The sequence below is a fragment of the Pseudonaja textilis genome, chromosome 2 (genome assembly GCF_049901715.1).
Source record: "Pseudonaja textilis isolate UNSWEBS1 chromosome 2, rPseTex1.2, whole genome shotgun sequence".
In the NCBI taxonomy this organism is placed as follows: Eukaryota; Metazoa; Chordata; class Lepidosauria; order Squamata; family Elapidae; genus Pseudonaja; species Pseudonaja textilis.
Window position 1 is genome coordinate 219,979,058 of NC_141991.1, and position 22,796 is coordinate 220,001,853.

Sequence of the window (22,796 nt, forward strand, 5' to 3'; positions counted from 1 at the left end):
TGAGTTTAAAGGACACTGATTAGAATTTATCAGTGATTAGCAAATTCAATTCTCTCTCCCCACCCCCTGTATGCTGAGAGAGGGGGTGAGAGAGAAAGAAGGATGGAGGGAGAAAGGGAGAAAAAGAAGGAGAGGGAAGGAGAGAGACAGAGGCAGAGACAGAGACAGAGAAACCATTGCTATTTGTCAACTAATCAGTATCTGTCAATATATTTTCACCAGTCAGGAAATATCTACTGTAACATCAGTAAGAGAACTGTTCTGTTGTTACTGCTGTATTGCAAGAACAGAATTAAGTTGTAAAGGTTTGTGTCAGTTTATATTTGTGAGTCATAATAAAAAGAACAAAATGTACAAATGGGTTTTTTATTATTCATAAAGTAAGGATAATAACAGGGACTGAGTTTAACACTTTCATGAAGATAAATATATGGATATGCTTCTTCTTCCCTACATATTAGTTTAAACCCTCAAGCATGTTCTTATTTAAGACTTTAGTAGCTAACTATACTACAAAGCTAGTAAATCCTACAAGGCACTCTTTCAGAATCTTCTCTTTTTTTAGTAGAGGAAGTAATGCACTTTACTTGTGTAGCCATGACAACCATGTAACAGGCCAGAGCAATACTAGAGGTTTCCTTGCCATTGCACTGTGAGATTAAAAATAAGAGGGTAAATCTTATTAAGCAGCAGAAGCTTTTCAAAAGATAAAAACATAAAGTTTATGGGTGTATATGAGAGTTGCTATCATAATATATTTGTGTGTTTCCTTTCTTTGCTTAGGTCTACCCATTAACTGTAGAGAGCCCTAGATTGGGGAGGGAACATATGCTTGGAAAGATACCATTGAACAATTCCTATTCTGTTACAGGGAAAGATGATTTCACAATAGCAACTGTAAGTTGCTAACAGTACTTATTCGAAGAAGCATTAACTAAGATTGGTTTCTAGCTTTTTTAATGAGGCTTTTTAGAGGTGATTCTAATTATACATTTCTGATCCAGTGGATTTGATGCCATACAAATTTGCCTCTCTGGACATTTACTGAAAGAAATAAAGATAAAGTCAGTCTGTCAGATCTGGCTATAAAATTCTTTTAAATGTTGGCTGTTAAATGTTAGCAAAGACTGAGAATTCTGTCCATGTGATGATCATCTCCATGTGACCATGACCATGTCATCATATCAAGAGCCACTGCGTTCTCTTCACTGATGGTGAAGAGATGGTGAAGAGATTCTCTTCACTGATGGTGTAAAGCTATTCAACACCACTGACAATACTGCTATCCTTCAAAAAGACCTTGACTATGTATCAGAATGGTCAAACAAATGGCAACTTCAGATCTCAACAAATAAATGCTCTGTCCTACATATTGGCAAAAAAAAATATCAGAAAATAAAATACAGGCTGAATAGTCAAGACCTTGTTGATGATCCAAACTCTGTCAAGGATCTTGGAGTACTCATCTCAAATGACCTAAGTGCTAGAGCCCATTGTAATTACACAGCCAAAAAGGTGTTAAGAGTTGTTAACCTAATCTTAGGTAGCTTTTTCTCTGGTAATATTACACTAATAACTAGAGCATACAAAACATTTGCTAGACCAATACTCGAATACAGCTCATCAGTCTGGAACCCACATTACGTATCTGATATTAACACAGTTGAGAATGTCCAGAAATATTTCACAAGAAGAGTTCTCCACTACTCGTTGCAGAATACCTTATACTACCAGACTCAAAATTCTAGACCTAGAAAACCTATGAACCTAAGAACTATGCCACCTTCGGTCCGATCTAAGTATAGTACATAAAATCATATATTGCAATGTCCTACCTGTCAATGAATACTTCAGTTTCAACCATAACAACACAAGAGCAAACAATAGATACAAACTCAAGGTTAATCTCACCAAATTTGATTTCAGGAAATACAACTTCAGCAACAGAGTGGTCAATGTCTGGAATACTCTACCAGACTCTGTGGTTTTTTTCCCCAAACCCCAAAAACTTTAACCTAAGACTGTCTACTATTGACCTCACCCCTTTTCTAAGAGGTCTGTAGGGGGTGTGCATAAGTGTACCAATGTGCCTACCGTCCCTGTCCTATTGTTTCTTTTATATATTTTTTATATTTTTATTTTTCTTATATGTATCCATGTATTCATAACTACGTTTTTACTTATACCTATTATCTTGTAAGCAATTGACAAATAAATAAATAAAATAAATGTGGCCACTCGGTTTTAATATGTGTTGTCTACCACAGACATGTAAAATAGGTTGGAACATTGATCGTGCAATTACACTCACCATCTTAACCCTTATCAGATCCACCTATCTGTAAGTGAATAATCCATTTTAAATGACATTGAAAAGGGTTTGTCTTTTTTAAGTAATAATATGGCTCAAGTTTTAGCAACATATTTACCAAAATGAAATCTTTTTTCTAAATTTACATAAGGTTTTTGAAATATATTTCAGGTTGTGCTTAAACAACATGCTAATCTATGGTTCATGGAATTATGAGTTACAAAAATAACTCTGTTGCCTTTATTCCCACAATACATTGAAACATTAAGCTAAATGATAGGGTTTACAACACTTAAGCTACAAACAGTCAAATCATATTTCAGTTTAGTGTAGCATAAGAATAGTCTTAACACTGATGTTTCATCTGGTCAAATATAGTAAGATCATTTGCCATCTCTAACAAGAATGCATGCATGAAATCACAGATCTTCTTCCACCTCCTGGTGCAATTTTAATAATACTTATAAGTTAAGTGAGCATTCACCTTATAGTAATAATAGTATACTTTATTAATTAGTCAGTTGACCATATCAAAGCATGTGTATCATCCACAGTAAAATAAAATAAAATGAGTTAGAGTAAGATATAGCAAAATGTGATAGACACAGTGAGATAAAATAGATTAAAATATATCAGTGGTAGATAAAACAAAGATAAAAGAGTATAAAGCAAAGATATATAATAAAACAAATCTTAACATTCAAAAACTGTATTTAAGTAAATTCATCATCTTTGCATGCAACCCCAATGTGTTCTATAAAGCATGTTCTCTTTTGGACAGTCCTGGCTATAAACTTAACAGTTTTAGTGACTGCATATATATATTTGCAACCTAAAGGAAATGAAATAATTTTTGTTGGTGTCCCAGTTTATTGTTCTATGAAGGTGAGTCTATAAGTACTAACCCTTACTGAGGCATATACTTGGCAATTAATAGGACATATGCAATGTCTTCTATCTCTGTTTCTCCACAAACACATGGTCATCAATATATGGCACGTTATGAAATCATTTGCATTTGCCTATAAAATCTAGGTGCTTGAATCTTGATCTGGAAAGGGCTATCCTATCATCTTGAGTCAAACCCATTACCAAGTGTTCTTGTGTTTGAGGGTCATGTTATTTTTCGCTAGCCATTTAAATGACCCAATGTTTGCAAGTGAGTCAATATCAGTATAAGTGTTAACATTGGAAAATAGTCTGTTTAAATATTGCCTTGGTCTGATGGTCAATTGAAGATAGATATTGTGTTGAAAGACACAATGTGAGATGATTTGGAGAAGTTGATTGATCGATGTGTGTAGATTGAAATGTGTCCATATGTTCTTCAAGGCACATTTTCGGTAGTCTGTCAGGTTCCATGGAGAGCATCAGTTTAAAGACTTTGATTACTATTAAGACTAAAGACGGAGTAAATGCCTGCTTCAGCTCTTACTGCTGCTATAAATGTATTCCTATCACTTCCTAAATTTGGTTCTTAAAAAGTGCACTTGATTTTGTACAAGTAACGGGGCCTTTCTTCACTATATGTTAACATTGGTACAATTTGTGCCTTGTGCACCTTTAAAATTGGGAGCAGAATACTTATTTAATTAGCATTTTAGAGATTGCTTCTACCTTTGTAGAACTTCATTTGAAGTGCTTAGTCTAAGCTCCTATGTCTGTGAAAACCATCCCTAAATATGAGAAGGATTCTTTGTTTTATAGTCTCCAACCAAATCCTAACTGTATTTTGGCTATCTTTTCCCAAAAAGCATACTTTGGATTTAGTCTTATTAATATTCAAACAGTTAGAGGAAGAATAGGCACTAAATTACTTTATCAGTCTTCTCAGATCTACGATTTGTTAAGAATCTTTGGGATGTAAACATCCTTAGAATGGAGAAAACTGGGATATCATCGGCATAAAGATTAAACAATATCAGGGCCAAGGAACAACTTTAACAACTGTTGATGGCAATCATAAAAATGCAAAGAATGGATGGTAAAAAACCTTGGCTTAATAAAATCTAATTAGCTTTAATCATGGTTAAGGCTTGTCCAGAAATTGAGAGAAAAATATAATTTTGTATTTAATAATGGTGGACTGATGAAGAAGTTTAAATGACTTGCTCCATAGGTCTTATACACAGAATTCAAAAGCATTATGTCTTTACATGTTTGAAAGCTACATGGTTTGCTGGCAGTTGATCGTTTTATTCATATATGGAAGGTCTAATCCATAAAAATGTGCTGAATTTCTTGGGTATTAATTATTGATGTATAATAATTTGGCTTTCTTTCACTATTAAATCAACTAGTATCCTTTATATTTATTGACATACTCAAAACTGCCACCCAAAAATTTGTGGTAAAAATAAATAAATGGATGAAAAATTCCCAAATAATGAACTCTTTAATGGTGATGATAGAATCTACTGAAAAAACTATTTGGGAAAAATTCTCACATGATACTTTCCGATGAAAGAAGCAAGGAGACTGCAGTTGTTGGAGGGCTGATTCTTCAATTGAACCCTATCCCCCCATCCCCTTAATAACATATCACACTCTTCCTTCTAAGCTTTAAACAGCTAGAATTTTTCCAAATTTCTATTACATACATGTATTCAATCAAAAATATTTCTTTTTGCATATACAACTTAAAATCAAAAGGAAATCATTTTTTAAAGATTCAGTGAGATGCAGGACAGCAAACACACAACATATAAAGAAAATGTAATGAGAATTATACTTAAATAATAGTGCTCCCATTGGTTCAGTAAAAGTTAACTGGAGATAAATAAATAGATCTATTTGAATACACCTGAGCAAACAGCCCTAAATTCATATGCAATCCTAATGGTTAGCTATATGGACTGACTATAATGCCAACATTGGAATGCCCCTACAAACCTATGGTATGACTACATCTGCAGTATTGGGTACAATTTTGTGATTGAAGAGGGCAGAGATCAGGGGGCTTGAACAAATTCCCTTTAGGAAACATTTAAAATTTGGGGTACTCTAGTATGGAAAAAGGCAACTGGAAAACATGACTGAAATTTATGATATCATGGATGGTAGCATGGAAGAAATGGTCAGGGAATAGACATTTTTCCTTTTTCAAAACATTGGATTAGGAAATTCCCTATCAAGTTGATTGGCAGGAGATTAAAATGTACAAAAGAAATCCTACATCACATACTGCATAATTAATCTCTGGAATTAATCTCTGGGATTAATTATAATATGATGTGGGGATCACCTCTAAGGTTGTTTGAAAAGGGAACTGGATAAATTAATAGCGCATAAGTCCATCAGAGGCCTTTTTTTTTTTTTTGAAGTTTAAATGTTCCTTCTGGCTGGGGACAGCATGCTTCCAAATACTATTTGTGGGAGAACAACAGTGGGGGAAGAGTAGATCTCTGTCTTCTGTTTCTAAGCATCTAGGGGCATCTGTATGGAGATTGCAAGAAACAAATGCTAGACTAAGTTGGATCTTTTATCCATATAAGAGCTGTTGTTATACAGAGTTCTATAGCTTTGAATTGGAATTGGCAACCACATTGCCTTAGGGATACATTCCGGAAGGCAAAATAATTGGAGGGTCTGAAGAGAGTGGCTTCAAAGAAAAATCTGGACAGGAATACCCATTCACTTGTTTCTTGACATCTTCCTTTTTTTTTTCTTTCTGATAGCTAGATTTTCTCTCTTAAGCAGTAGCTGAAATAAAGAAACCAATAACTCTTATCAGTGGACCTATTTGCCTGCAGCTCTGACACTACAGTTAATAAGTTTGTGCCATACAGTTATTTTTGCAAGGAGTCTCTTAAGTCTCCAAAACTGGAGTCTGCTTTGCTTTATTACCATTGGAAAGGAAGGTGAAAGTATTGGAAGTATAAAAGACTAATTAAAAATTAAGAAACAAGAAAAAATCATGACAAAATATCACAGACCAATCTGAAATGTTTGAATAGCATCTGTTGGACAGCCTGTGTTGAGATGTGAGATGTTGCCCAACTGTTATTGGGAGATGAGATAAAAGTGTTGAACTAAACAGAGAAGGCAGAGATTACTCTTTGCTATGGAAACTAATTGGGTGAATTGGGGCAAATCGTGCATTCTCTCTCAGGCAAATTTATGTTACAGTGTTATTGTGGAGGGAGGAGGGAGGAGAAAATTTTATCAGATAGTCTTGAGTTGAGAAACTATGACATATAAAATCTTACAAATAATAAGTCCCCTGTAGGGCAACCACTGGTCTTATTGTTGTTTGTTTTTTCCCCCTGGTCACAAAAAGCAAACATGGTGAAAAAAGACAAAGGAAAGGCATAGAGCATTAGGTAACTACAATTTAATTCTTCATTTAATCATTTGGAGGAACCTTTGACAGCTCCGTTCATTTGGACAAAATATTCAGAGTATGGCTTCTGAAATAGACGGATTAGACATATTTGAGAGAGGGTATTGTGTATCTTCTACTATCCTAGCTTTATGTAAAGAGCAAGATGAAACTATAGGAAATCTGAAAGAAATATGTTTCTGAATAAAGTTTCTGAATGCAAATGTTTAATAATGATTGAGAATGCATTATAACATGTGTAGCAAAAAAGAGAATCTCTATCAAATAATACTTTTCTATTCAAATATAAGGGGATGCAGTGGCTCAGTGGCTAAGAAGCTGAGCTTGTCGATCAGAAAGGTCTGCAGTTTGGCGGTTCAAATCCCTAGCACCACATAATAGAGTGAGCTCCCATTACTTGCCCCAGCTTCTGCTAACCTAGCAGTTCGAAAGCATGTAAAAATGCAAGTAGAAAAATAAGGATCACTTGTTGCGAAGGTAACAGCATTCCATGTGCCTTCGGCATTTAGTCATGCCAGCCACATGACGATGGAGATGTCTTCAGACAGCACTGGCTCTTCAGCTTGGTAACAGAGATGAGCACCGCCCCCTAGAGCCAGAAATGACTAGCACATATGTGCGAGGGGAATCTTTATCTTTACCTATTCAAATATAAAGAAATTAAAATTTGGCCAGTCCTCAGTTCATGCCAACAAAGAAAACCCTTCCTTTTATGATCATGTAACCCCTTAATTCGGGGTAGAGTTGGGATGATTGGATGAAGCTGAGCATTTACTGGCCAGATGCCTTTCATGACACCATGCAGAGTTTGTAGCAGATAGAAACATCAGCTGCTATCTAGGATTGAACTCTCTATCTTCTGAATGGGAGAAGAGAGTCTTCACTACTAAGTCACCACACCTAGTGGTGGCAATTCACTTGCATGCCAATAATGCTTTATTAAAATAGAATACAACAATAACTTTTTAGTTGTAATTATTCTAGCAGAATTTAATCTACAGCATGCAGTATAAAACAGTGATTTGACTGCAAATCAGTTTCTTAAAAGAAAAATCAATCTACTTTTTAAAAAGCTAATCTTCCAATATATCCAACAATAAAGTATGTGCATTTGAAAACATCTTAACAATTGTAGAGTCATTGGCTTAAACATGTACATTCAGAATATGGATGTGTGGGCCATTTTTTTCACAATCAGATTTTTAAAAAACATGATAAATGTGCATTTGGTGACCATTGATAAGGCACAAACATTCCCTTGAGATTGCATTTCTCTTACTGAGATACTGTATTTCCCCATTATTCAAACCATTATATCTTGTATCTGAAAACTCATCCCCTGGTCGCGAATCTATTCCCATTGGAATACCTGTGTGGAATGTGATTGCACAAGAGCTATGGGAGATGACTGGACATTGTCTTCAACATCATTAGTGACAAACAATGCCCACCATTTCACATACTGATATTGTTCTGAATATCTAACAACTAAAGGTTCCCTTGTGTGCTTTCCCATTTCCCTGATCCTGTTTCATAATAGATTTCTTGGGGGTGGGGGAAATCAGCTTTGGAACATGTGGTTTTCTTTGTGGTGAAATACAAATCTACGTCTTTTATTAAAAAAGAAAAGGGAAATAACAGCAACATTTACTCTCTTTAGCAAGCCATATTCTCTCCAAGTGTGAACTTTGAAGGTGCAAATGTGGAAAAGAAGGCAAGAAAAGTTAAGTTCACCCTTGTGCAAAGTGGGAATCCCAAGGAGCTAATCAGGGAATTATTGGTGCTTAACTGACACATTTTGGTCTGAGGAAACCATATTAGAGTTATATGACAATATGATCATATTGAAGAAGATGATGACAGGATATCCTGTCTTTTTATCCATAATTACATTTTCCTTTCTTGCTTATGGATAAGATTAATAATAAGGACCCCATGTGGGTATCGGGATAATTTCCACTTGAGTTATGCTGTCATTCTATGTCTAATCATTGGTATAGACATATCCTAATTGCTGGTTTGGAAAACTTGTTAATAATGAATGCATTTTGAGAAAGGATTGCTTTCAAAAATTTTAATGGTACAAAATATAATCATTTCTTTGTAAGGTTCCCAGATCTTAGTTTCTACTCCACTTAAAATCAAGGCAATTTCTTTTGCTTTATATAAAACTCTTACATTAAATATGTCAGATTCTCTTGAAAAATCTAAAAATCTAGGAGCACGACTTGGGATTTGTACTTAAAAAGCACCAATGGATTTTCAAGAAGAGGTTTGACAACTATTTGTCTAGAATAGTATAAAATCTCCAAGATCCTTACAACCCCATATTCTGCCAATTTCCCTATCTTGGACTTGGAAGAGTATTGTAGAAATGAAAATGTATTTGTTGATACACACTTTTCTTGCTGTATCTGCTCAGCAGACGAAGAGAAATAAGATTATTTTTGTAATGGAGGTATTCCTCAAATGCATTCTAAGATCTACCCTCATATAAAATATTCAAAAAAGAAAGTGAACATGTACTTTATTGTGAATTGCCTCAACCCATCTGTGGTCAGATTTGTGTGGACTGTATCTTTGTCCCAAGTGATAAAGATTGTTGTTATTTTTTAATGGCTAAATCATGACTGCAATAGCATTATGTAGCTGGCAACATTTCAGAAACTGCCTAGTGAAAGGTAACCACAAAAATAAGTAACTACGTAGCACTCCTTACTGGTAAATGCAGGCATTCTGGGATTGTCTTGAATGAAAACATCTCAACTTTGCTGCTAGTTTGATTAATTCTTTGTTTTTCAATTTAGATATAGGGACTGGATAGTAAAATGCTAATTAAAAATATATTTTTTTAAAAAAATAAATTTTATGACAAATTTGGAATTGCACTGGATATGAAGCTGTGAACAACACCACAAATGGATGAAAATACATATACAAATAGTCCATACTTATCAACCACAGTTAGAACCAGCCATTATGATACTAAGCAATACCGTTATAAAATGAAAAATAATCACATGACTCTGCCCAACATAGAATGGCAATTTCAACTGAAGTTGCTGGTGAATCTCCTATATGAATACCAATAAAAATTATATTCTATCCCATCCCTAAAAGTCAAACACCATCAGGTTTCATTCACCGAATATATTCAAAGCAGATATTAAATATTTGGTAGGAAACTTTAATTTAGATTCCTACTACATACATTGGATTGGTTTAAAGATTTAAATAGTAATAAAATTTAAAAGTTGGGAAAGACTAACAGCCCATGCATTTGATGGAGTGGCAATAAATGGAAATGAATATCATAATAAATATATCAGTTTTTAACCACAAAAGATTTATATCATAGCAATCTTTCTTATGTTTTCTAAAACAGTAAAATATACATTTTAAAAACATTATGTTGCAACACATAACAATAAGTGGATTTAACTGAGAAAAAAGTCTGTGTGCATGTATGTGCATATGCAAGAATTTGATATTTATTTCTTGTATATGCATTTTAGTTTTGTTGTATTTATTTCATTTCTCCCTTTTAAACATAAAGAGAAATTTGCAATTCTAAAGGCAAGGACTTATATATTCATATAAATATACAGATGATTTAATCAGTAATTTCATATGTGGTGGATCATTTAGCATTCTGAATCAAGAATTAATTTGTACAATTTGTTTATCCTGAGAAAGCTTTCTGAATGGGTATCTATTAAATATGCTAGATCACTCTGTTAATATATAAAGTATTCTGGCTATGAATTCCTATTTTTTGTTCAACTTATCTGAAAAGAATCATGTTAGGAGACAATTTTAAATTCTATTTACTGTAAGTGTTTAGCATGTAGAAATCTACCATCTTTATATCAATCTTGACTTTTTAAAAGACTATATAAAAGCATTGTACTGTTGTACAACATTGTATTGTTTGTTTACAGACTTATCAGAAGAATCAGTAAAGTTTTTCATATTTTTAAAAAACATTATTTTTAGATTTACTTTTCTAAATATATCAAATAGGTACGCAGAATCAGAGATAATACCCTGGGCATGGATCATCTCTTTGACCTACATGGAACATTTATTGAGGATTTATCTTTGTTCTAATAAAAAAAAAATTTTTTTTTTTTTGCAGATGGAGTTTCTTCAGTTTTTCAGGAGTTTCATTTGAAAGGATGGAGAGATATTTCCTGGCACTGCAAGTTATCTGATAATTCAAATATACTGCAGGGAGAAAAAAGAAAAGAGGTCCTAATCACCCTGGACATGAGCTCAACAACTAAAGTTTTAATGCAGAAAAATGTACAGACAAGTCTGCTGTTGTTCATCTGTCTTTCGTAGTCTGTAAAGGAAATGTCCAATATTAGTTCTATAGGACCTATAGTCTGTTAGCAGATGCATTTAAACTTCAGTAGATTGGTTCCTTCTCTGGGCTATTTCACAATTTATGAACCATTAACAAGATCTGTTACAAAACAGAGGAAGGTGTCATCAACCATGTCAAATGGGAAGTCAGTCTATCATAGTATAGAATAGATCAGGGGTGTCAAACTCAAGGCCCGGGGGCCAAATCCAGCCCCTGGGGTGCTTAGATCCGTCCCACAAGGCTGCTTTGGAAACAGCAAAGACAGGCCTGTGATGCTTCTGCCAGTGAAAATAGAGCTCCATTTTTGCTGGCAGAGGGTTGCATGAGGTCATGCAGCCGAAAATGGAGCATGCGATGGCTATGGACAGCCCTCCCAAGCTCTGTTTTCTCTGGCAGAGGGTTACAGGAAGTTGCAGCCAAAGACGGAGCTCAGGAGCCCATTTTCACTGGCAGACCGTTCAGGCCACCATAAGCGCCCCCACATGAGTGACAAACTGGCAACACCTATCCTGGACATGCTCACCTCTGCCCCCCAAGGTCAAACACAACCCCGATGAAGCCCTCAATGAAATCGACTTTGACACACCTGGAATAGATGATGGCTGTCCAGGATTATAAAATATGTAGTACCCGGTGCCGCTCCAGGCAGCTACCTGATCCTGGGGATTCTGTCAAGAAGGGCCCTAATGTGTGCTTCATTTGCAAAACCCCAGGCTTAATCTTCAATTATTTGTAAATGGTTCTGCCTGAAACCTTCCTAAAGTGCTAATTATGCAGCCTGGTCAACTTCCTGGTTTCCTGATATTAGATGATATTTTTTGTGTCTTTAGTTCAGCACAAGCAAATTTGAATTGTTGCTTGTGATAATTCATATAATATTCCTCTAATAATCATCTATATTGTGATAATTTGGTTCTATAAAAGGATGAAAGGCTGTTCACAGTTCATGTTTACTTGAACAAGGATCTTTCAGTGGCATATGGCACAAGTATGGCAAATGAGAACACCTATTGGGTGGATCCAAAATATCAACCGAAAGGATAATAAAGTCCTTGATGAGTCTTTGTGACTATGGGGGGCGGGGAATCTAAATTTTCTTTATGGATCTTATTTAGCCTGTTTCTAACCATGTTTCCTGATGTTCCCAAAAAGAAAGTAGGAACAACAAAATACCACTGAATTTAACGAAAGTAGCAGATTTAATCTATATTTGTCTTTGGTCAAATAATTTTGTAGAGATTTTTCACTGCAATCCATTAATCTTACATATTCAAGATAATTTCCCAACCATACCTTTATTATGAATGTTTTCTTTTAGTAATTGTCTACTTTGATGTTGAAAAAGCTAACTTCAAAGGAAACTATTGCCACTCAAAATGTGTGGAGGCAAACTATCTTGTTTTTTCAGTGGAAAAAGACAATCACAGATGAATTGAACTCAACGCCTCATGGTAGTACTTAATTTATAACTATTCATTTAGCAATTGTTCAAAGTTACAGCGATCCTGAAAATGTAATTATGACTGGTCCTCACACAATTGTCACATTCTCATTGTCACATAATCAAAATCCTTGGAATTGGAAATAGTATATATTTACACTCTCCTGGGGCCAAGTGATCACTATTTGTGATCTTCCCAATAGCCTTTAACAAATGGTCAAGGGGGGAAGTTGTATTTGCTTAATGATCTCATGATCCATTTAATAACTGTTGTCATTGCTTAACAACAGTGGCAAAAAAGGTGTACATATGTGCATGACTCACTTAACAACCGCTTTGTTTAGCAACCAAAATTATGGTCTCAAATCTGATAATAACTTGAAGATTACCTGTTCCAGAGTGCATTTGAGTTTTAAAAAGGGCATACTAAAAGCAAACTTACTTGTATTGATTGTACGCTTACCAGCCCATCTTTACTGATGTTCTATTGACATCTGATATACCAGATATTTTCATATACAAATGAAATAGATTAGGCAGAATGTTTGCTCATTGCACATATAGCTACTGATGAGAAGGAGCGCATTCTCTGCCTTGCATTGTGATTAGGAAATGTGCCTATTGAATCCAATCTGACTGCTCAGAGCAATAACTTAGGAGGAATGAATACATTTGTTTCAAGAAGATAGAATTTGTTTCATTAGTATTGTTTAAATTAAATTCGAGGGAAAGATCATTTGTAGTGCAGCATCTAAAGTATATTTGTAAATAGGTAGCTGCATGGAAGATGCATAAGCCATCACCCAACAGAAAATAAAAACTAGAAAAGGATGTTTGAAATGTTCATTTTTTTAAAAATGCATATTTTGTTTAAGAACATGTTTGTAGAAAATGCTGTTGTCATATGCCTTAGCCTCAATCAAAATTATAGCTTTGTTTTTTGTTTTGCTTTTGTAATTTATAAAAATGAGACTTATTAAAATATCCTGCTTGTCTTTTATACTATTTTGGTGGAAAAAATGTAATGATATATGGAAAATGTTGTAAGCCCTATTTTTAACTAAATATTTCCTAGTCATATGTAATGAATTATATATGTGGGCTTTTATCAATTGTATGTAAACAATTGTATTGTCATCATTACTATCTTATATTTTAGCAGTTAAAATACTGCTTCTTAAAATATGTTGACTATCAAATTAAAAAATTCTGGTTCATGTAATATATCTATATTGTTCATAGATGTTTGATTATTTAAAAGAATGTTATTTATACAAATATATGATGCAGCAGAACTAATACTGCTAAAATGGGTTGACTAAAATGGAAGGCATCACAGGAAGCAGAGCTCTGGATAACAGATAATCAGAGTTGGAAGGGACATCTAGTCCAACCCCCCACCCAAGTGGGAGATCCTACACCATTTCTGACAAATGGCAGTCCAATCTCTTCTTGAAGAGTGATAGCGCTCCCACAACTTCCGAGGGCAAGCTGTTCTCTGTCAGAAAGTTTCTCCTTATTTACAGGTTAAATCTCTCCTTGTTCAGTTTCCATCCATTATTCCTTTTTTGGCCTACAGATGCTTTAGAAAATAGCTTGACCCTTTCTTCTCTGTGGCAGCCCCTCAAATATTGGAAGACAGCTATCATGTCTCCCCTGGTCCTTCTCTGTACTAGACTAGCCAAGCCCAGTGCCTGCAACTGTTCATTTTATGTTTTAGCATCCAGTCCACTTATCATCCTGGTTGTTCTTCTCTGTACTTTTTCATAGATTACATCAAAATGCATGATAGCAATACTGTGATCTGCAAAAATGGTTTGGAACAGTTCCTGATACATTGTTGCTTTCAGACATTGCACAAATAAAATGTAAATGGGAACTAAGGTTATCAAAACAGCATATGTGGTCTTGAAGATTCTATCTCTGAGTCTGTTGTCTCAGGTGCAAGAAAATGCAGTGCAATAAATAACTAGATATGAAAATGATGTCATTTATGATGCGCATTTTCATTTAACTTACTCTGACAATGTGTCACAACCAACAGTAGAATTAGATAGTCTGTACTTGCCAACTCTAGAAGTGTGCATTTTCCAGAGAGGCTGTCATTTCATGGTAACCACAATAAAACTGATTTTGTTGTGAGGATTTCTCAGGAAGGAACATATTTACTGAGGCATAGTTGGGCATTATATACAAACACACTGAAAACAGACAATCAGATGTAGGCTATCCATTAATGGAAGAAGTTTTCAATACTTAGCATAGCATGCTTAATCCAGACAGAAGTATAGCATCAATATTTGCATAACATAAAACTTAATTTAAATTTTGGTTAGGATTCTTTTTTCTCCAAGTACATTGAAAAAATCTAGCCCTCTACTATTTGATTAATTTTGATTCTTTCTATTGTACAGACTGAGAAACATGCTAATAAATGGACAAAGTATGTGGAAAACAATAACATGGATCAATCACATTCAGTTCCAGTAATTAGGGTATTTGTAAGTGATGCCATTGGAGTACTATTAGTGAATGAAAGATAGAAGAACTATCTTATTATTTATAGACATAGGTCTATAAGCATAGGTACTGCTTATAGGTATTGTTTATAGGCATAGGTACTGAATTTGTTTGCATTTCTAATCCCTATCAAATTTATCAGAAGGATATATATTGTATAAGTGTGTTTTAGAAGAAAAGAAAAGAAAATATCATACCATGTTTTTGTCTGGGGTGTGGGAAATTCTACTAGCTTAATCCTACGTGTTGTCAAAAGATAAAATTCATAACATAGAATCTGAACTAATAAATTGGCTACATACAGTACTGTTTAGCAATAAAACATTATTTATTACTTTATTGAATTTGTATTAAATATACAAACTTTATTTATTAAAACACTACTACAATATGTAATACTGCATTGGTGAGACCACAGTATAATCTTATTGATCACCTACCCATGGTACTTTCAGCTTGAACATTGGTATACTTAAACTAATATGTGACTTTCTGTGTCTCTTTCAAAGTAACATGCATTTTCTGAGGATAAGATGTTTTGTACGCTTGTAAATACCTGACCATACAATCTTACTGATACAGCAGATTTAAGACTGTTCATCAAAAGCAGCAGATGAACTTCTCCTAAATGCTATCTAATGTTCTTCAAATTTGTAAAAAAAATAATAATATTGAAGGGAATTTCAGAAAGATCAAACAATATCTAATCTATTTAATGACTACATTCATTTCCTTTTTCTACCATTCTTGGTTATAAGCCAATTTACAAAGCATTTACTGTGGATGCTTTAATGTTAGTTTTGTTTTGTTTTGGGGGTATTGCGCTGTAAGTCAATCAAAGAGTTAATAAAAATGCCTTGCTTTAAAAGGTCATTTCCAAACTAAATGCAGCAATTCAAAGTGGGAAATGGAATGAATGCCAAGAAGATGTTTAATGAAGTAACATTTGAGCTGTATCCTTTCAAGAACATTTGCAGAATTGTTTGATTGCCTTAGAGTACAGGAAACAATAAACCTACACAGCACTAGCAGGGTCTCTGATGGTTACGTTTGCTGAAAGACTGCCAAACTACTTGGAATTTTAAGTACAGTACAGTTAAGGTTGAACTATCTCATGTGGTAGAAATTTTGCCATGTATTCTGGATACCAGAGTAGTTTGGGGCAAGAATTCATTTTATTTATTTATTTATTTTATTATACTTAGAATTAATCAGCCTATTCATAGTATATATTACATGTCTATTTAAATAACACTAGGAATTATTTTTGGGACACATTCACACAATACTATTATGCCACAAGTCATTGCTGCCATGAAAGCTGAATTAAAATTATTTCCTGCTGTAAGTGACAATGTTGGCTACTCATACACAAAGTATGTCTTACAAGTTTATTTTAGATGTGTGAAGGGACAAATGGGGCAGAATGTTATCTCTTCAAATGAATCCCCAACATTGTGGATTAAGTGTAGTGGATTGTGCAGGACTTGCATCTGTATTGTTCTCAATTCATAGAAATTCCTTCATAGATAGCACCCACCTTTGACCATTTTCTCAAGTCAATGTTTCTAATATGCATCCTTTTCTAACTTGATTCTCTGACAATTAGAGAGGCCAGCTGACTACTGATTCTATAAGCATGTTGTTGTTGTTGTTGTTGTTAATCTCAGTCATGTCTGACCTATCAGGACCCCATGGACAATGTTCTTCCAGGCCTTCCTGTCCCTAAGCTCACACCAACTGCTTCAGTAACTCCATCCACCCACCTCATTCTCTTCTTCTGCCCTCAATCATTCCCAGCATTAGGCTCTTTTCCAATGAGTCCTTCCTTTTCATTAGGTGGCCAAAGTATTTAAGTTTCATCTTCAGGATCTGGCCTTCTAAAGAGCAGCCAAGGTTGATCTCCTCTAGCACTGACCGGTTTGATCGCCTGCAGTCTATAAGCATAATGATATGCTATTGCTGTAGATTTTAAAAATGAGGATGAGTGAGAATTGCACATAGTCATACATGATGTGCACAGAGAGCAGGACTCCTTCCAAGAAAAGCTGCAAGCTCTAGAAAATTCCCAACTGGTTCTGAATATAACCCGTATGTGAAATTGCAAAAAATTACACATTAAGTGCTACACTTTAACTGCTCTGCCAGTTACTCTACAATATATGAACAAGGAAGAATGCTAGGACTTTATTGTTTCAGGGAAAACATATTACAGACAAGCACCAATAGCAATGGGCCAATAAAATCATGGCATAAAATCAAACACTATTCTTAGGGCTGGTTGAAACTTCAACTTTATACATGTATGCAGTTGAATCTGTTGCTACCATTGAAGATCTGTGGCTAGTAAGGGCCCTGGAATTCTGTGAGTTCTGACTGCTTGCCTCTTTAGTGTCCTTGCTAACCATGCTTCTTCAAATATGGACCTAACTTATGGCCTATTTTGGAAAATACTGTGATTAAAAATGACAGGTGACCACAAGTTTGCTGTTCATGGTGGATTCTAGCTCAAAAAAAAAAAAAAACAAGCCAAAGGGAAGAAGAGGAAGAGGGGACTGTTCCAAGCAAAGACAAAGCAGAGCTGTGTCCCATATAGGTCATGCTGTGACGGGAGTGATCAAGGGAAAAACGATGAAAAAGCATAATGCTCAGTGGAAGCTAAGATGGGCATTATGTATGTAAGAGATCACTACATCTCTAAGAAATGCATACCAAGGATGAAAGCTTCTTAGAATGCATATGGGTTAATACAAAAGGAAAAAAGAATGACATTGCCATAGGTGTAAACTACCAACTACCTAACCAAGCAGAAGAAACAGATGAACTTTTAGCCCATCAGTTAACAAATGTATGTAGAAAACACACCACAATAGTAACGGGGGACTTTAACTACCCTGATATCAACTGGGAAATAAAATTTGCTTCAAGTGGAAAATAGAACATGGTTCCTAACCAACCTAGCTGACAACTGAGTCATCCCCAAAATAGAGAAGAAACTGGATGGTCAGTTATAGTGGACCTAATTCTTATTAACAGAGAAGAAATGTATACGGGGTTGAAGTTTCAGGAACTTGGGGGAGGGTGACCATGTCATATTAGAGTTCAATATAATACAGACACAAGCAACATAACACAATTAAACCAATGTCTTAGACTTTAAAATAGCTGATTTCAACAAACGTAGAGACAGCTTGGGAAAGATTCCATGGATGAAAATCTTAAAGGGGCAAACAACTCAAGAAGCTTGGGAAAGTCTGAAAAATATTATTATAAAAGCCCACTCTAGCACAATACCACTAAAAAAGAAAAATAAGAAATCCAAGAAGAAATCAGCATGGTTGCACAAAAAAACTCTCTGATAAATTGAAAGACAAAAAGGATAAGTATAAAAATGAAAAACAGACATAAAACTAAAGCAGAATAACATATACAGCTCAAATCTGCAAAGATGAAGTCAGGAAAGCTAAAGTTCAGAATGAAGCAAGACTTGCAACAAATGTCAAAAATAATAATTTAAAAAAATCATTCAATATATAAAAAACAAACAAAAAAGACAAGGAAATAATTGGTCCACTAATGGGAGAAAGTGGTAAGGAAGTGATAGGCAGCAGGGAGAAAGCAGAACTGCTTAATTCATTCTTTGCATCTGTCTTCAGGTAAAAGGAAACGAATAGGCCAAACTACCAAAAACAGAACCATAAATGACAGGCTAGAAATACAAATTACAAAATACAAGAAAATTGTAAAATAACATCTGTCCACTCTAGATGAGTTCAAATCACCAGGACCGGATGGATTATGTCCCATGGTTCTGAAGGAACTGGTAGACATGATCTTGGAACCATATCTTTCAAAGATCCTGGAGCACCAGAGAACTACCAGAGGAGATGTGGTTCCCATCTTCACAAAAGCGCGGGGTGGGGCGGAACACAGACAGATCCAGGAAATTACAAATCAATCAGCCTGACATCAAAACTGGGGAAGATCCTAGAAAAGATCAAATCACAGATCTATGAACATCTAGAAGCTAACAAGGTTATAACCAGAACCCAACATGGGATTATTTAAAACAAGTCAAACAAATCTTGTTTCATTCTTTGACCAAGTACCTAATTTAGTAGGTCAGCAAAATACTATGGACATAGTGTACTTAGATTTCAATAAGGCATTTGATAAAATAGACCACAATCTACTTGGTAAGCCAGAAAAAGTGGAATAGACAGCCTCATCACCAGATGGATTTGTACTTGGTAGGCAAACAGCACTCCTTAATGGAACTACATCTACATGGATAGAAGAAAGCAGTTGGGTACCCTAAGATTCAATTTTAAACCCAGTACTCTTCAATATCTTCATAAACAATCTAAGTGAGGGAATAGAAGGGGACTCATCAAATCTTCTGATAAAACCAAGCTTGCAGGAATAGCCAAAAACCCAGAAGATAGGTTCAAGATCCAGATGGAGTCCAACAGGCTTGAAGACAGAGCCCTAACCAACAAAATGAAATTCAATGTAGAAAAAAGTAATGTTTTACACTTAGGCAAGAAAAAAACAAATATAATAAAGGGGAAACCTGGCTCAATAACAGTAACTGAAAGTCCTAATGAACAATTACTTAAATATGAGCCAGCAGATTTTTTTTCTCCTAGGACATAAAGAAAAAAAATCTGCTGGGATTTTTTTGCTAAGTCATATTTACACAAGGATTTGAAATAATGGCTCTCTAACCATGCAGAGGTCCCTCTGATTAACTGTGCAACTCTGATGTATCATACAGGCTCCTTTGCAGGCACAAAACATCTTCCATCTAGATATAAAATCTACTTCATTTTTGTGTAAATATCTTTGTCAATATAAAAGGAAAGAAAAATGTAGCAAAGTTGCCTGTTGGAAGGTGAACATATTCAGAAATAAGGCTGCAAATACTACCGTGTGACTGACTTTGTTTTCATTTAAGGGTTTGGTCTAATTCTAGATTTGATGTGACCTGAAAAAACTAACAAACATTCTGTAACAAAAAAGAAAAGAAGGGGTTTAAATGTCATTGTAAAGATATGAGTTTAGTTTGCTTTTCCAGTATGGCCACTGAGCAGGAGGAGAGAAACTAAAAGAAATTAGATTTGCCAGAATTATTTGGGAAAAAAGATCATTCAATGAATAAGAACAATGCCAAATCCTTTCTGTTCCCAGATATGCCAGCTATAAATCTTTCTGTAGTAAATATATAAACTGATACAAATACTCCTCTGGTTGTATTGATTATAACCTTAGGAAATCATCTTTTAAAAAAACATTTTGGGGGGGAGAGGTTCCTGTGTCTAAAATAGTCTTGGGGGATAGATGCTCTGATTATATCATGTTTTGGTATTTAACTGAAGGATAGGGAGCTAGGCAAATAGCATACTGTAGTACCGGAGAGATGGATGAACCCTGAAATTCAGAACAATCACAAATGTCCTTTCTCTATGTAAGGTAAATAGGGGAAAACTCTCATCATCTGCTCTCCATCAAAATGTTCTTATCTTTTTGGGCTGGGGGAGGAAATGAAAGCCAGTGATGGGATTCAGCTGGTTTGGGCCAGTTCAAAAATTCTGCTGGCCCCACCCCACCCAGTCACTCCTCATCTCATCCGCTTGCCTGGCATAGCTTCTGCTGCTCCCTGTTTGGCTCCCTGGCTTCCTTCAACCACACGGTCTCTGAGGGCCAGCCAGCTTGCCTGCCTTCGGCTGCATTCCACGCAGCGCTCTCCACGTGGCCCAGCTGAGCTGCCTTGATCTACCTCACAGCCTGGGTGAGCCTACAAGCAGCAAGACGCAAATCCCAGCCTAGCTGCCTCCCACATGGCCCAGCAAACTTGCCTCCCTTCCAGCAGCTGAATCTCACAAAGCGCTCTCTGTGTGGCCCAGCTAAGCTACCCTGACCTGCCTGAGTGAGTGACTGCTAGCAGCAAGGCACAAATCCTGGACTAGCTGCTTCCTACATTGCCTCGCAGTCCCTGACGCCCACTGCGCTTGCCTGCCTTCCTTGCAGTCCCCGTGGCCAGGCCCAGTTGCCTGCCTTCCCTAGTCCCTCCTTCTATTGACTGACTTTCTGGGGGGAAAACATCATTTAATGCTGGCTAGGCAAGGTCCAATTACCTCAAGAGTAACTGGTAATACAATACATAATTAAGAAATGTTATTTGAAATAGGTGCTTTGTAAACTTATCCGTGACAAGTCTTCCCAGCCACTGTTTTGCAAAAGCATTCACAACAATAAATATGCATCAGAATCCAAATATAGAGTTCCAACTTTAGGTGACATTTATGGCTGCTTATTTTGTTTCTATTACTAGTAAAGAAATTAGTGAGAAATCATGTTTTTTATAATTATTCCTGAAGTGAGGTGTGTGGAAAAGGCAACACTGATCACTGATCATAACAGCACAAGAGTAGCCACTAACTTCCAGTTCCATGAAAGCAGGGATTTACCACACTAGATAGACCCCAAGGTAGATCAGTGTCTCTCAGCTGAAAGATATATGGACTTTAACTCCCAGAATTCTCCAGCCAGCCATCAAAGAGTTTCCACAGAAGATTGTGGAGAATAATAGGAATCTGTGGGATTTCTGTATCCAGAAGGACAGGCAGGCAACCAGACACTGTAGTAGTAGACAAATTAATAGTCAAAGACCAGAATTGCTCAGGAGGTGAGGCAAGCGGGGCAAGGTAAGGCGGCCTTCAACATGAGTGATACTGAGTTGGCCATGCCCACTCAATCACATGACCACCCAGCCACTTAGTAACATGACCATAAAGCAACACCCACCCAGTCACATGACTACTAAGCCACACCCACCAAGCCATGCCCACAGAACCGGTTGTTAAATTATTTTAAACCCACCACTGATGAAAGCAAATTATTTTTCATAAATTTCAAAGAAAATGAAGAAAGAGATACAAAGAGGAAAAGGAAATTAAGCAGCCCACATTCATTAACCTACACATATATTATAACAGCTTTAAAGTATAAAAAGATATACCTAGATTCAAAAAGCAAAATATGGTCTGGATAATAGTTGCCAGAGATATCTTAAGCCAAACTCATTTGTTTATTTTATTAGATTTCAGTGATCTCCAACTTCAGATAATTCTGGTGCTCACAATTTAAAAGAAACAATGATATACAAAACATGTAATAAAAAGTTACAAGGATTGTTTTATATGCAGAGGTCAGCCATGTGAGTCCAGAAAAACTGCAGCTGTTTAGGATACTCCCATCTGGAACTCATGCATGACCATTTGTGCTCAGAATCACATTTGTTCTTCAAAACTGTATGTATGTTAGCACTACTAGAAAGAGAATTCAGAACCACTAAGAGTGACTGACTGACAGACAGATAAATAGACAGGTGACAGATAGATTTTTAAAGCCCAGGATTCATGATTCAGTAACAAAGATTTCATTCAGAAGATTCCAAATTCAGTCTTGATAGTTTCAACCAAAAAGGATTCATTTGTGCATTCAGTGATTTCTTGTATATGATCTCAATCAGTCCTTCTTACTAAGCATTTACTGATGATTGCAGTTCAGTTCTTACAAGGGTCTTGTACAACTAACTCCTTATATTCCTTTTCCTACTGATTCAAGGCAATGCATGACTTTATATTACATTCCTTTAGCAAATATTTAAATACACGCACAGCAATTTGTATGTCTTTAAAGAAGAAAACTATCTTTAAAATTCAGAAAATAAAAATGTCAGTTCACTTAGCCATCTATGATATGTCCATCACAAAAATTGCACAACACCATTAAAGAATGGCAATAAAAA

General features: G+C 35.6%; 2 long non-coding RNA genes across 5 annotated transcripts in view; one reads left to right on the forward strand and one right to left on the reverse strand.

Annotated features, from left to right (window-relative positions):
* The window catches only part of LOC148127375 (uncharacterized), a 127,731-nt gene extending 112,425 nt beyond the window's left edge, over positions 1-15,306 (forward strand). For 2 of the 4 annotated variants that reach the window (XR_015742267.1, XR_015742271.1), the window contains 2 exons: positions 10,792-15,035; positions 15,076-15,306. This is a non-coding gene — a long non-coding RNA (uncharacterized LOC148127375). The remainder of the gene's footprint in view (positions 1-10,791; positions 15,036-15,075) is intronic. The other 2 variants (XR_015742268.1, XR_015742269.1) reach the window with 1 other exon arrangement.
* Positions 1-22,796, reverse strand: part of LOC148127376 (uncharacterized) — a 99,972-nt gene that overhangs the window by 54,087 nt on the left and 23,089 nt on the right. The window lies entirely within an intron of this gene.